Source organism: Protopterus annectens, chromosome 3.part1, assembly GCF_019279795.1.
Source record: "Protopterus annectens isolate FY-2018-M chromosome 3.part1, PAN1.0, whole genome shotgun sequence".
NCBI lineage: Eukaryota > Metazoa > Chordata > Ceratodontiformes > Protopteridae > Protopterus > Protopterus annectens.
Genome location: NC_056732.1, coordinates 316,119,043 through 316,134,417, shown reverse-complemented (window position 1 = coordinate 316,134,417; position 15,375 = coordinate 316,119,043).

The window sequence follows — 15,375 nt, the reverse complement described above, 5'->3', positions numbered from 1 at the left end:
AAAGGTCTAGCTTCGAGCTTAGGCCTAATGGGTACTCTATCATTGAGGCCGTGCCCAGAGTCCCCCTTAATCTAATTATCCATTTGGCCTCTGCTTGTTCAGTCAGATTCCTAATATCACCTTTTCTAATATCTTCAAATACTACCTACTACCATAAATTTAAAGTAGTGTGATGTATCAGTCTTTAATATACGTTTAGAACGTGCACTTGTATCATGTGGTAATAATGTTCTTTAATTCTCTCCCTAAGGGTCCTATTGGTCTTACCCACATAATATTTGAAACAAATAGGACAATAGGCTAAAAAATCACATGGGCAGTCTCACATGTAGCAACAATACTAAACTTATAGATTTTGCCTTGGTCAGGATGTTTAAATTCGCCACTGCTATCAATGTATTGGCAGCAGTTGCAATGTCTCCATGGTGTCATACATTTATTGATTGCTACATTTCTGTTCTTCTTAGGAATGTAAAGGCGTCATCTCAAAGATTTCATATTCTTTTAGATGTATTTAGGTCTGTCGTCTACTATATTTCTAATGGTATCATCGGTGGTCAATACCTTCCAGTGTTTCTCAATAATATCCTTATAACACTTAACATCACTGGAATAGTGTAAAGATACTTTTAATTTATCATCTTAGTTATACATAGAGGAAATATTACTCTTAGTATATCTCCTACAACAATAGGGTTTGGCTCTGTTGTTCCTTAATCCTATTACCAACTTGACATTCTCATGGATTTCGTTCTCAGAGTAGCCTCTAGTTATAAACACTGTCTCCAACTGTTGTGTTTGTCGTACAAACTCTGTGTCTTGAACACTTAACTTTACATTTATGTATATATATATATATATATATATAGATATATTTATATATATGCATTTATATAGAATCATTTTGGTATAGTTAAATATGATATTTATCAACAGTTGTAGTTTTGCTTTTCAAAATTTTTTTGAGTTTTCTATTGTGAGTATACCTTTTATTATCGATTGTGGTTAGTCATGTGCTGTGTTGCACTAGGTATTTAATGAGCTAAATCTGTTATTTTACTATACATCTGATGAAGTAGCTTTGCTACAAAAACACTTATGTACTTATTTTTTATATTAAAGTGAAGTTATACTGGAATTCCTGGCTGTCCTTGGATCCCTGTGTGTTCTCTTCACGGTGTACGTTTTATTTTTTACTGGGTCCGGATTCAGGTATAGGTCCATGGTTTGTGTTTCTACAGATATATATATATATATATATATATATATATATATATATATATATATATATATATATATATATATATATATATATATATATTAAAAGGATACATATTACATATACACTCCATATATGTACAAAACACTTATACATAACATACACACATGCAGCTACAGTTATATATACATCCCTGTTATATACATAAATATGTTTGTGGATGTCTATATTGTCCAACTTACCCTAATAATGGTGAATAAACCTCCACTATCACACAGCCATACTGTTGCTCAAAGGATCCAAACTAAAGGTGCAACAGTACAAATTCCACCTACCTACAGTCCCCTGTGCCTGCTGGATGTCACCACATAGACAGACACAGGTGAGCAGGTGCTGTAATACATAATGTTGTCAACGCATGTATGGACAGGGCAACTTGATCCTGCCCACAGGTATGCTTTTGTAACTGCAAGCAGCCACATCTGGCCATACTGGTAACTGTACATACATAACCTAAGATAATTACAGGTATCCCACTGTTAGGATACTAGATGCAGATAACACTATGAAGCAATATCACACTGCTGGCCACAGATGCTGGGCAACACAGGCCTAGATTGTGTAATACACAAATTCTGTGCCTGCAGTCTTACATGCAACACACTTAATGCGTGGCATGTGCAATAAGTACTGTGGTCTGTAGTGTATAAGACTACATAGGTAGAGTTCTAGTCTCATACCAGCCCACTTTATACATACATTACTGCATCAGAATATGTGTCTGTGTATCTTCCTGCAAATGATTGGGCATGTCCTCATGGGTGATCCAACTGTAATGGTTATGCACCTTTTGGCCCTTTAACTTGCTGCTGGCTTCCACACTACCCTCTTCTACAATGCCTGATGATGTCAGCCACCTTAAGACTACCAGCTCACAGTATAAAGTCAGATGTAAACTGTGGCACATGTGATAAGTGCCATGATCTATAGTGTAAAAGACTAGACAGGTATGGGTTCTAATCTTCTTCCAGCCAACTTGGAACTTGACTGTGTGTGTGTGGACATACTGTCATGGACTATCTTCCTGCAATGGTTATGCACTTTTTGGCCATGTAACTTGCTGCTGGCTTCCACACTGCCCTCTTCTACAAGGCCTGATGATGTCTGCCTCCTTAAGACTACAAGCTCATAGTATACAATTGGATGTAAGCTGTGCCACATGCAATATGCACTGTGAGCTATAGTGTATACGACTAGGTAGGTGGGCTTATAACCTCACTTCAGCATACTTGGTGTGTGCGTATATATATATATATATATATATATATATATATATATATATATATATATATCTATATATATATATATATATATATATGTATATATATATATATATATATATATATATATATATATATATATATATATCCATAAGGCATAACATAGGTAGCCTAGGCAGATGTACAGTTTTGCAGAGTTTTATTTGTAGCGGATGATGTGCCCCCCCAAGGGACTGATCACAATATGGCCTGCGTATGTCATCCAGCATATATCTTAAAATGATAGCACTAGAAAAAATGAGATGTGTTGCATGCACCAAGTATTAAGATCTGTAGTATGTACCATTGCATAGGTAAGTATGCAGACCTACATACAATCTACCTGCACTACATGTGTGCCTTGGCTAGTCCTGTACGCACTGATTGGAAGTTTTGCTAGCCTTAATATAGCCATGTGCTTGTGTGAGCCAGTTAGAGCATTTTACAACATGTCATGGAACCATGGGATGTATGGATTGAACACAGTACTGTAGACTTTAACTGTCACGGGTCAGAAAGATGTCAATGCATTCACTGTTGGTCAGCCAATACTGATGGGTTTGGGATGTACACCGCAGGTAGGCACTGGTGCACTGAACGTGGTAGTCATCAGAGCTATCATAGTGTGCAATGGCAGTCTTGTCATGTCACTACACAGGCATATTGTACAAGTGTAGGAGCCACACAGGTGCCAAGGTACACCAATACGCATTGTAGAGAGCATGTCCTATGGAATCCATGTCAGGACCGTACATGTGTAGTCTGCCTCTGAAATGCTTTGGAGGAGATGTGTATGGCTCCATACAGAGAGGTGCCAGTTTCCACTGTGCACCTCCCGTGTATCCATGACAGGATTAACACGTGTCACCTGTGCTACACACCAACAACATCAGTGTGGTATGCATGGTACATGCTGGTGAGACAGGTATGTAACACAGGCAGTGCACCCTACATGACACAGGCCCCCCCCATGCATGTCATGCACACATCTGCTATAACACACATCATGAGCAAGCTACACATTGGGATGCAGAACACAACAATCATAACTGTTTCCAGACAACTGGTTGTACTGGACACAGAATATATGTAGATGTGTCATGTCCATCAGAACCCTGGTGGCACTTATGAAGGGTAGCAGACCTTCTCACAGATTAGGGATTCATGAGTATGCTGAATGTGAACATTGTTTTTGTTAGCCTGGAGTATGCTGAATGCCAACATTGTCCTTGTTCACCTGTTATACACATATGGACCTATGGAGCCATGCAGTTATATTGCTGTACATGCTGACAACATATGTCCTCTATACTGACATGTCATCCTGTGCTGCTATAGTTCCACCGTGTATCCATAGGTTATCCTGACAGACTCCTGTAACAGAAACAGGTCCATGACACATCTTTCATTGTGTAACTATACAGCCAATTCAACAACATACAACATAAGGACCACATAAGGTACAGAAATGTATGTGACATTAGTCTGACAAATGCCAGCATACAGTATCTCTCATTAACCACTACAAGTGGCATGGTGAGCCAACACTGCATTGCACAGGTACATATTAAGTAATATAGTCACTGTGTGACTCAGACATATAGCTGCATTTTTCTGCATCGATGTCAAGGATGACAGGGATGTAGCACAGGTATCATCACTTGCACAGGGTGTTGTGTGGGGATGCAGGAGGCGTAGGCAGCTCAAAAGGTAGACACCATGAGTGTGAGTCAGGGGGAGCATGTCAAATGGACCATGGAGAGGTGCTGTGTATTTCTGTAGGTGACCTCCATATGACAGCGATGTGTGAGTATGTGCATGTACACAGTCAGCTCTGTGCTAGCCCTACAAATGTGTATGTTTATGTTGGACAGCTGTGGACCATACATGGTAGAGTTGACAGTTCAACATCTCTGGCCCCAAACAGGGGAACTAGCTCTGCTAGAAGTTGCACTTGCACCTCCATGCCCAAGGTCAGAAGCGGTGATAGTACCTGATGGTGACTGCTGTCTGCTGGGACTGTGTCCCCCATGGGACCCCCCCACTACCACAAGCCCATGGCCTGCCACATTGTGGTGTGGACAGCACACTCCCCTCTGTAGCACTGGATGTACTGCCACTACAAGAGCGTTGTTGCAGCCTTATGTTCATGGGTTCAACACTCAACTCCAACACATGTTCCAGCACAGACAATGTGCAGTCCAAGACAAATGCTATCTCATCTCACCGTCTATCCACTGTATCAGTCAACCAATCCAGGGTGTCATCAATGCAGTGGAGGCTGTCACAGATGTCAGACTGTGAGGCATCCATAACCCTAAGCCTATGCCTGATGTTCTGTTCAGGAAGTGCCTATGCACCCATGATGGCCCAAAACATGTGCCGGGTGACCCATGATGTGACACCTGAAACAGGTGGTGGATAGATAGCAGGCCTCATACAAGCACACCTGTCAGTCCACCTGTGTGTATCCTTGCTAGCTCTCTGGCTATGGCCATTGTCTACACTTACTGGAACCAAAGTTGTCATACTTTCCTGTTCAATGTCTCTACCCTCTGACTGTCCAATGTGGCCTCCAAGGATGAGGTATGTGTGGGCATACAGACTGTCACAATAGGTGCAGAAGAGTGATGTCTACCTATGGGACATATTCAGCCCCTGACACCCCCACCTGTGCCTCACTGTGGCCACCATCATCATCAGTGTTCGATGAGACACTGACATCAAGTTGTGTAGAGGACATATTCCAACCCAAATGGTCACCTACAATAAGAATGAAAAAAGCAGTACATTAATTCCTGCACTATTGTGTATGAAAAGCATCCAAGACTCCTAACAATGAAGACCCACTACTGCATTAGTGATAAAACAACTTCCTTCTCTGCTTTGTCCACAAAGCACTACCTCAGAACACAATTCAAATTCAACTCAAGACCTTTAGAATCATCACTTGAAGTAAATCAAGTCAAACATGACCAGTAATATTTACCTTTTACTTACTCAGTATGACACTATAATTGAAAAAAACAACACATAAAACCCAGTACAGCTCTCACTGCCTAATGTATTTGCCTTCACCCTGTTGTATTTTAAAAGGCATTTTAGATTCCTTGCCTCATTTAAAGCAGGATCCTTATCTGCTCTTAACTGTAACTGCCAAAGTGTATCTGTTTGTTGAACTACACTCCTGTGACTACCCCCTCTCGAAACCTTAGGTACCTCCTCCAAACTGGCAATTAAAATCATCCTTTGCTGTCTACACACATAATTATGTATACATAGGGCATTATTCTGGCCATTAACCATACATGACTATAATTGTTCCTTAGCAAAACAAGTGTCATACTTACCAGGGGCAGGATCACAGCCTTGGGCAATACCTGGTGAACATGTGAAAAGCTGAGGGTGGGGCAATGTCAGTACCATTGCATGTTGCAGTACAACAAGCTAATACATCCATATATCTCACATTTACAGTAGCCACTCTCTTACTTGTTGTATTGGTCCCAATCTGTGTATGAGTGTATACCGGAGATTACACCCCCAAAGAACAAAGACCTGAGCCCCACATAAATGTATCTACACCCTGACACATTGACTGCTACAGAATCACACTGGTGATCACAGTAAGCTTTCCTGCATGCTCCTCAGCTGTGGAAACTGTGGCACCCACCTCCATGATATATGGGGTGATGGACAGCTGGGAGCTGTCGCATGTACCTAGGTGCACTAGGAAATCCTCAGTGACAAAGAGTTGCTGTTCCACTGCAGGTCATCTTCCAGTGACAGTGCAATCCCAGGCAATATCTGCTGTCCTTTGACATGCAGCATTAATTATATGGGTTACCCGGTGTTGATCTTGCTCATATGTCGTGCCCTGCTGGCCCCTGGCACTAACATCATGGATAAGGTCTGACCACAATGCAGCCCACTGTTCCCTATTATGTCTCCCCCTAGATAACAGGATGTCATTATGCTGTCTTAGTCCTTGCAAGATTATCTCATTCTCTGTATCTGAGAAGGAATGGTGTCATCTGTGATACAGTATTCCTGAAAGACAACACAAGGGGAACACATTACAGGATCAGATATGTGGACGTCCACTATGTACAGATACAGCAAGGGCACAATGGCCAGCATTATCCACTGCTTGCTCACACATGGCATAACCCACAGTGTGACAACATACTACATGTGTGGATACAACCAAGATACTACCATTACTGAGGTATTCCCTGTGTGCCATGACAGCGTCTGCTGCATGATCATATACCCAACACTCCAGTCCACTGTGGTGTGTCCCCTAAGGTCAACCACACAATAATATGTCATAGGAGCAGTGCCAGATAAATAGCAGTGTGCTACAACAACCACCATATAAGGACAGTCCAACAGCAGCAGTGTGTCACACTGACAACAGACAATGCAACCGTGGTGTATTGTATGTCCCCTGTAGGTGTAAGTCAGGAGGGTATCACTAACATGTCATCACCACAGGTATATGATCGGCTTACTGCTGTAATTCTTATGCTCCATACCTCTAGCCTCCTATCTGAATTCTGTTACACACAAAAAATAGTTACATACCTGCTAGAGTGCAGTACTCTTCCATTGGCCTGTGTGTCTGGTAAAGTTTCACAAAGGCATGCTCTGTGTGAGTAAGGTCTCATACAGAATGGTTCACCATAGCCAGCTGCCTGTCTTTTAATCATGCTCCCCATCAGCAACTGATTACCTCTAAATCAATCTGTAATTCTGAAATGCTAATTGCACCCAAAGCAGCTGAATTGTGTATCATTAGCCAATGCCATTTAAGCACTGTGCAATATATAGGCCTTCATGTAGATCTGAGCCCCTTCCTTAGCTGTTGAGATGAACATTACTGGGGTGAGAAGACTACATCATAACAGAAGGTAGGTCTGTAGCAGAAACGTTTACATAGAGCTGTGTGCACCACAGGCTGCAGCTGCTGCTGTAGGTAGTAGACATAGGCAGAGAGTGGGGACACTTTGGAGGACAACAAACTGTAGGTGTATCTGTGTCAGCTGTGTCAGCCCTGTTGTAGAGGCAGTGCCAGGGTGAAGGTACCCTTTAAACTCCAATAAAGGTATGTGTTTAAGGTACGGATGTTAGGCAACTGTGTCAATAACAAAGTACTAGGTGACATATTGTACCGCTATATGGAAATTTGAAGTGTGTCCCTACCTGCAGGCCTGTGACTTCATGCACTGAAAAGCGGCTATTTAATATGCAACACTGTGTGGATAAAGAGTGTATTAGTGATCCATTAATTGCTGTCTTCACAATAATGTAATTGAAATGCAGCACAACACTAGATTTGAATCCAGGACTGTGTGTGGCAAAATGTACTGTGTGCAACTCATTTCACAGACTGAGCCACTGCTACAACAGGTGTTCTTGCAAGATATATGTGCACACATACAGGCTGTGACAAACATTTTCTACATCCATCAGTATGCGCATGGCTTTATATGAATTTACTTCTGCACCAGAGTCACAGTTGAACATGCATTTTGCCAGAATGCCTTAGCAGGTGACTTTCTATATTTTGCTGATAAAAGGGCACATTTACCTCCAATCACATGCCTCAGTTACATCCACTATCATGTGATTGGCAGTCTGGTAGTGTACTATTGCACCAGAATCCAAGGTACATGCCCATTTTTTCCATTACTGTTTATTCCAGTTTGAGCGGTGCAGTGAGGCACACAGCTCTGCTGAAACATGCCTAATGACTGTAAGTGGCAATTACTATGTTTTGTTTAAATCACCTGTTTTAATTAAGATTTGCATGGCATGGTCAGTTAATGCAGTGTGCTGCAGGTGTGATTGGCTTGAGTTTGAAATATGGGAGAGGTGTTTATTTTGTACATGTGACTTACAATGTTAAATGCACATATACTCATTATAGCTCTATTTAGCTGAACTAAGCCAAGCTGCATGATGCAGTGGGCCATGTAGCTCCATGCTAAAAAAAATAAAAAAAAGAAAAAAGGGGAGATAGGAAAGTGATGAAATAGGGGCAAGCAAGGGGAAAACATATTGAAAGGCAGGGAGGGATGTGAAGGAAGTGTGTAGAAAAGAACCATAGCTATCCACTTCTTCTGAAGCAACAACTGTGCAATTTAACAGATTTGTAGATGAATTTAGATTATCATACCCTACAAAGAGGGGTGAGGACAATATAACTGTGTTGACTAGCCAATTGGACCAAATTACGTGTGTCCAGTGGACACTTGTGCAGAATGGAGAGCTATGCATGGGACAATACTATTTATTTTGGGACAGGTGCCCACTTTTTTTAAGGTAAGAGTGGATTATTGAGGAAGGGACATAGGTACATGTGCAGGAGGTAAGTTGGGTAGGTGAGAATGCATATGCAAACAGACAAGACAGCAGACAGTGGTAGTGTGTGACATATGAGGGCATGAACCCCATTGACTGGGAGGGTGTTGTGGAATCTGAGTCACATATGCCTCCAGATGGCAGCAGCATGACTCAAGTCCCCACCCATGGTACCATTGTCACTGCTACTTCCCTGGCCCAAAGGTGGCTGTGCTGGAGGCTGGGCACCAGGGCAATGCTGCCTCACAAGGTCAGCCAGCATGCACTCAATCCAGCACAGGTGTTGCTCATAGCCACAGTGGACAAACCTGCACACCAAGACTGGTAACTCATCACAGGTGATCACTCTCCCTCTGTTTCTGCTCCCAGAGGGGGACTGGGCCTCGTCCCTTGGGCATTACTACCTGATGCCGCAGGTAGTGCAGGGGCAGCAGAGGGAGCACACCAGTATGGGACCCAGATGTGCTGGGACCCGGTGAGACGGCCAGTTGAGGCAAGGTAGGGGGATCAGCCAGAACCAGCCTACCTTGACATATTGTAGGACATGAGGTAAAGCAATATATTATGGTTAGTAACAACCAAACCATTGTTAGCATTAACAGAATGGAACATCATATTTATTAAACCAAATACATATTCATGTATATTATGTGCAACACAACATAATGTAACATAACAGTCAGTATGGTAACAGCATGCCAGTGTGAAGTAAACCATATTGCCAACAAAACAGTTAGTTTAACAAAATATGTTAATACTGAATCATAATAAAACATAGCAATAATCAACCACATTTTCCAACATATAGTTAGTTTAACAAATATGTTAATACTAAATCATAATAATACATTACAATCATCATCTTCTTTCGGCTGTTCCTGTTAGGGGTCGCCACAGCAGATCACCTGTTTCCATTTCTTCCTGTCCTCTGCATTTTGCTCTGTCACACCAACCACCTACATGTCCTCTCTCACCACATCCATAAACCTTATCTTAGGCCTTCCTCTTTTCCTGTTACCTGGTAGCTTCATCCTTAGCATCTTTTTCCCAATATGCTCAGCATCCCTCCTCAGCACATGTCCAAACCAACGTAATCATGCCTCTCTGGCTTTGTCTCCAAACCTTCCAACCTGGGCTGACCCTCTAATATACTTATTCCTAATCCTGTCCACCCTCGTCACACCCAGTGCAAATCTTAACATCTTTAATTCTGCCACATCCAGCTCAAACTCCTGCCTTTTTGTCAATGCCACTGTCTCCAACCCATATAACATAGCTGGTCTCACTACCCTCTTGTTGACCTTCCCTTTCACTCTTACAGGTACTCGTCTGTCACAAATCACTCCTGACACTCTTCTCCACCCACTCCATCCTGCCTGTACTCTCTTCTTCACCTCTCTTCCACACTCACCATTACTCTGAACTATTGACCCCAAGTATTAAACTCATCCACCTTCGCCACCTCTACTCCTTGCATCCTCACCATTCCTCTATCCTCCCTCTCATTCACACACATATATTCTGTCTTAGTCCTGCTGACCTTCATTCCTCTTCTCTCTGGAGCATATCTCCATCTCTCCAGGGTCTCCCCCACCTGTTCCCTACTCTCACTACAGATCACAATATCATCTGCAAACATCATAGTCCACGGGGACTCCTGTCTGATCTCGTCTGTCAACCTGTCCATCACCATTGCAAATAAGAAAGGGCTCAGAGCTGATCCTTGATGTAACCCCACCTCCACCTTAAACATATCCGTCACTCCCACCACAGACCTCACTGCTGTCACACTACCCTCGTACATATCCTGTACCACTCTTACATACTTTTCTGACACTCCTGACTTCCTCATACAATACCACAACTCCTCTCTAGGCACCCTGTCATATGCTTTCTCTAAGTCTACAAAAACACAATGCAACTCCTTCCGACATTCTCTGTACTTCTCCATCAACACTCTCAGAGCAAAGATCACATCTGTAGTGCTCTTTCCTGGCATGAAACCATACTGCTGCTCACTAATCATCACATCCCTTCTTAACCTTGCTTCCACTACTCTTTCCATAACTTCATGCTGTGACTGATCAATTTTATCCCTCTGTAGTTACTACAGCTCTGCACATCACCCTTATTCTTAAAAATCGGTACCAAAACACTTTTTCTCCATTCTTCAGGCATCCTCTCACTTTCCAAGATTTCATTAAACAATGTGGTTAAAAACTCTACTGCCATTTCACCTAAACACCTCCATGCTTCTACAGGTATGTCATCTGGGCCAACAGCCTTTCCATTCTTCATTCTCTTCATAGCTATTATTACTTCCTCCTTGCTAATCCATTGCACTTCATGATTCACTCTCCCCACATCATCCAACCTTCTCTCCCTCTCATTCTCTTCATTCATCAACCCCTCAAAGTACTCTTTCCATCTTCTCAACACACTCTCCTCACTTGTGAGTATGTTTTCCTCATTATCCTTTATCACCTTTACCTGCTGCACATCTTTCCTAGCTCGGTCCCCCTGTCTATCCAATTGGTACAGGTCCTTTTCTCCCTCCTTAGTGTCCAACCTTTCATACAACTCTTCATATGCCTTATCCTTAGCCTTCGCCACCTCTCTCTTTGCCATACACCTCATCTCCTTATACTCTTGTCTACTTTCTTCATCTCTCTGACAATCCCACTTCTTCTTTGCCAACCTCTTTCTTTGTATACTCTCCTGTACTTCCTCATTCCTCCACCATGTCTCCTTGTCATACTTCCTCTGTCCAGATGTGATACCAAGCACCTTTCTAGCCATCTCCCTTACTAGCTCTGCTGTAGTTACCCAGCTATTTGGTAACTCTTCACTGCCACCCAGTGCCTGCCTTAACTCATCCCTGAACTCCACCTCACAATTACCCTTTTTCAATTTCCACCACTTTATCCTTGGTGCTGCCCTCACACTCCTCCTCCTCCTCTTCTTGATAACCAACGTCATCCTACAAACCACTATCCTATGCTGCCTAACAACACTTTCTCCGGTCACCACTTTACGGTCTCCAATCTCCTTCAAACTGGCCCTCCTACATAAGATATAATCCACCTGTGTGCATCTTCCTCCACTCTTGTATGTCACCCTATGCTCTTCACTCTTTTTAAAATACGTATTCACCACAGCCATGTCCATCCTTTTCGCAAAATCCACTACCATCTGACCTTCTGCATTCCTTTGTTTAACACCATATCTACCCATCACTTCCCCATCCCCTCTGTTCCGTTCACCAACATACCCATTGAAATCTGCTCCAATCAACACTCTCTCACCCTTGGGTACAGTCATCACCACTTCATCCAATTCACTCCAAAATTTTTCTTTCTCATCCATTGCACACCCAACTTGTGGAGCATATGCACTAACAACATTCATCATTACACTATCAATTTCCAGCTTCATAAGCATCACTCTATCCAACACTCTTTTCACCTCCAAAACACTCTCAGCATACTGTTCCTTCAGAATAACTCCTATGCCATTTCTCCTCCCATCCACACCATGATAAAACAATTTGAACCCACCTCCGATACACCTAGCTTTACTCCCCTTCCATCTGGTCTCTTGCACACACAATATACCAACCTTCCTTCTGTCCATCATATCAGCTAGCTCTCTCCCTATACCAGTCATACTGCCATCATTCAAAGTTCCGACCTTCACTACCACAGTCCTAGCCTTTCTCCTCTCCTCCTGCCTTCGGCCATGCCTTCCACCTCTTACAATAATGAATAAATTAACGTAAGGGATGGGGAGAGAGAGAAAAAAACATTCCATTAGTGTGATTGCAGATGATATCCCTGACAACACTGGTCATACATACTTCTACAGGTGTGTACTGACAGTTGTGATTACAGTGACTACAATTCTCAGTCCAAGTAGATACTGGCAGCTGTTGCAGAACAAAATGTGACACTCAAAGATTAAAATTACTTTATAAAACTGCAGATACTGAAAAGTACAGTACAAAAATACAAACAGCAACTCCAAGGCAGTATTAAACTGCAGATACTAAAGAGTACAACAAAAATACGGACAGCAAATCCAAAGCAGTATTAAGTGCTTTCATCAGTTAAATGACTTCATCAGAATACAAATACTGCTACTTACACCAGCTTAAATATAGTGCTTAACCAATCCCATGGAAATTGACATAATTTCCCTTCAGTTAATATAAATTGCTGCTAATCATATTATATTAAACAGTATTAATATCCTAAAATACAATAAGTCCCTACAAAATCCATACAACAATATTAAAACACAAACATTTTACATTTTTGTTAAAAGAAAAACATAGATTTTAATTTTAACACTGAGGACAGACATCCTATCATTCAAACCAGGGGTATGGTATGCATCAAGTCTGATTTGCCATTTGAGTTCTAAAAACTCTAAATAATCATTCACTGGCCGACTTGTTGTCCAAAGGTTTGAATTTTGTTCCGTTAAAGAGGGGTAGATTAATTGATTCTCTTACAATTAAAGCTTTACACTAGGAAACTAAATTTAGCTTTATATTTTCATAATACTAATGCCACTATTGGTTACTTGAATTTTCATAGACCTGGTACTTTCTCTCCTCCATCACATCCTTTGGTGCAGTTATTTGAAAATTTATGTGAAATTGATATTATAAATCTATTAAGTAAAAATAATAAAAGAATTGACTTGAGTAACTTGGATAGGGATGAAGCAGTACTGTTAAAGGAAATCCTTGAGCAGCGTGATATCAGATTAATGAAACCTGATAAGGGTGGGGGCCTGGTCATTATGAATACTGACGATTACAATAGTAAAATGATGGAACTACTTTATAGTGAGGTATAACTAGTGGTCTCACACAATGAGATAAATATAGCCTATCGTAATATAGATCTAGAATTGGAACAATTATTAATCAATGGGAAAATTGCCTTAGAGACCTATAATTATATGGTAATTGAACATCCGAGAATACCAACAATTTTTGGTATACCAAAAATACATAAGTCTTTAGATAATCCACCTTTACGACCAATTGTTAACGCCAAGGCCTTCGAAACCTTTAGTATTGCTAAATTCATTGATGGTATGACCAAAAATATATTGGACAAATGTAGTTTAGTAATTAGGGACTCATGGGACTTTCTTACAAAAATTAAACAAAGCATGTTCAGTGAAAACATTATTCTGGTCACAATTGATGTATGTGACTTATTTTCGGTTATACTACATCAAACTGGACTTGAATGGTTTTATGATTATTTATGTGCTAATTCGATGCTTAACCATGACACCATTCTAACCCTTCGGACACGCATGGAATTAGTATTAGACAACAATTATGTAACTTTTGAAGACCACCTTTTTAAACAAAAACAAGGGGTTGCAATGGGTGTGTGCTGTGCCCCTATTTTTGCCAATATTGTTTTGGCACAATCTGAAGATTTGTTTATTGTTCATTCAGAATTCAGGGCTTCATGGGTATTGTATGGACGATACCTGGATGATATTGTCCTGTTCTGGAAAAACAGTGAGGACGACCTGAAAAGGTTCTTCACGTATATTAATGGTACTACTGATTTTCTTAGATTTACTATGAACAGCAGTTTGGATTTTGTCAACTATCTGGATGTTACCATTAGGAAAGATTTTGTTAACAAGTGCTTTGTTTCACAACTTTATAGGAAGCCAACATATTCAAATTCACTATTGCATTTTTCAAGAGCGCACCCATTGCACCAGAAGAAAGCCCTTGTCAAGAGTCAATATGTAAGATTGGCTAGAATGGTCTCTGATTTTTCAAGATTTTTTAAGAGAATGTGAAGTTTTAAAGAACATGTTTTGTAAGAGAGGTTACCCTAAAATTTTTGTCACTGACATACTTAATGAAGTTAAAAATAAGAGAACTAATGGTCATTTTTTTTGCCGTTTTAGCTCAGGTCGTTACTCAAAGTCAAGATAATCATAATAATCAACAGGAAAATTTTGGACGTGCACTAACCCTTACTTATACATCAAATTTTCTTAATATTAAAAATATTATTTTAAAATATTGGAAAATTTTTGATGTTGATTTGGATGTACTGGGAAAAGTTGGTAATAAACCAATAGTGGTGTATAAGAAGGATACCTCTTTTAAAGGACTTTTTGAAGGAACAAAATCAGATTCACAAAAGGGTGGTACTTTCAAATGTGGGAGATGCGCCCAATGTCCTTATGTTAAGGATAGGGAGATGATAAAACTAAAACATTTTGGGTACATTACTAGTAAGAAAAAAATGTATTGTTATAGTAAAGGGGTAGTCTACCTAGCCCTGTGTAAACAATGTGAGAAGTACTATGTAGGCAAAACTAAGACTGCCCTAAAGAGTAGAATATACCAACATTTGTATGATATTAAACACAATAATAAGAACAACGCATTATACAAACATTTATGTATTGAACCCACTT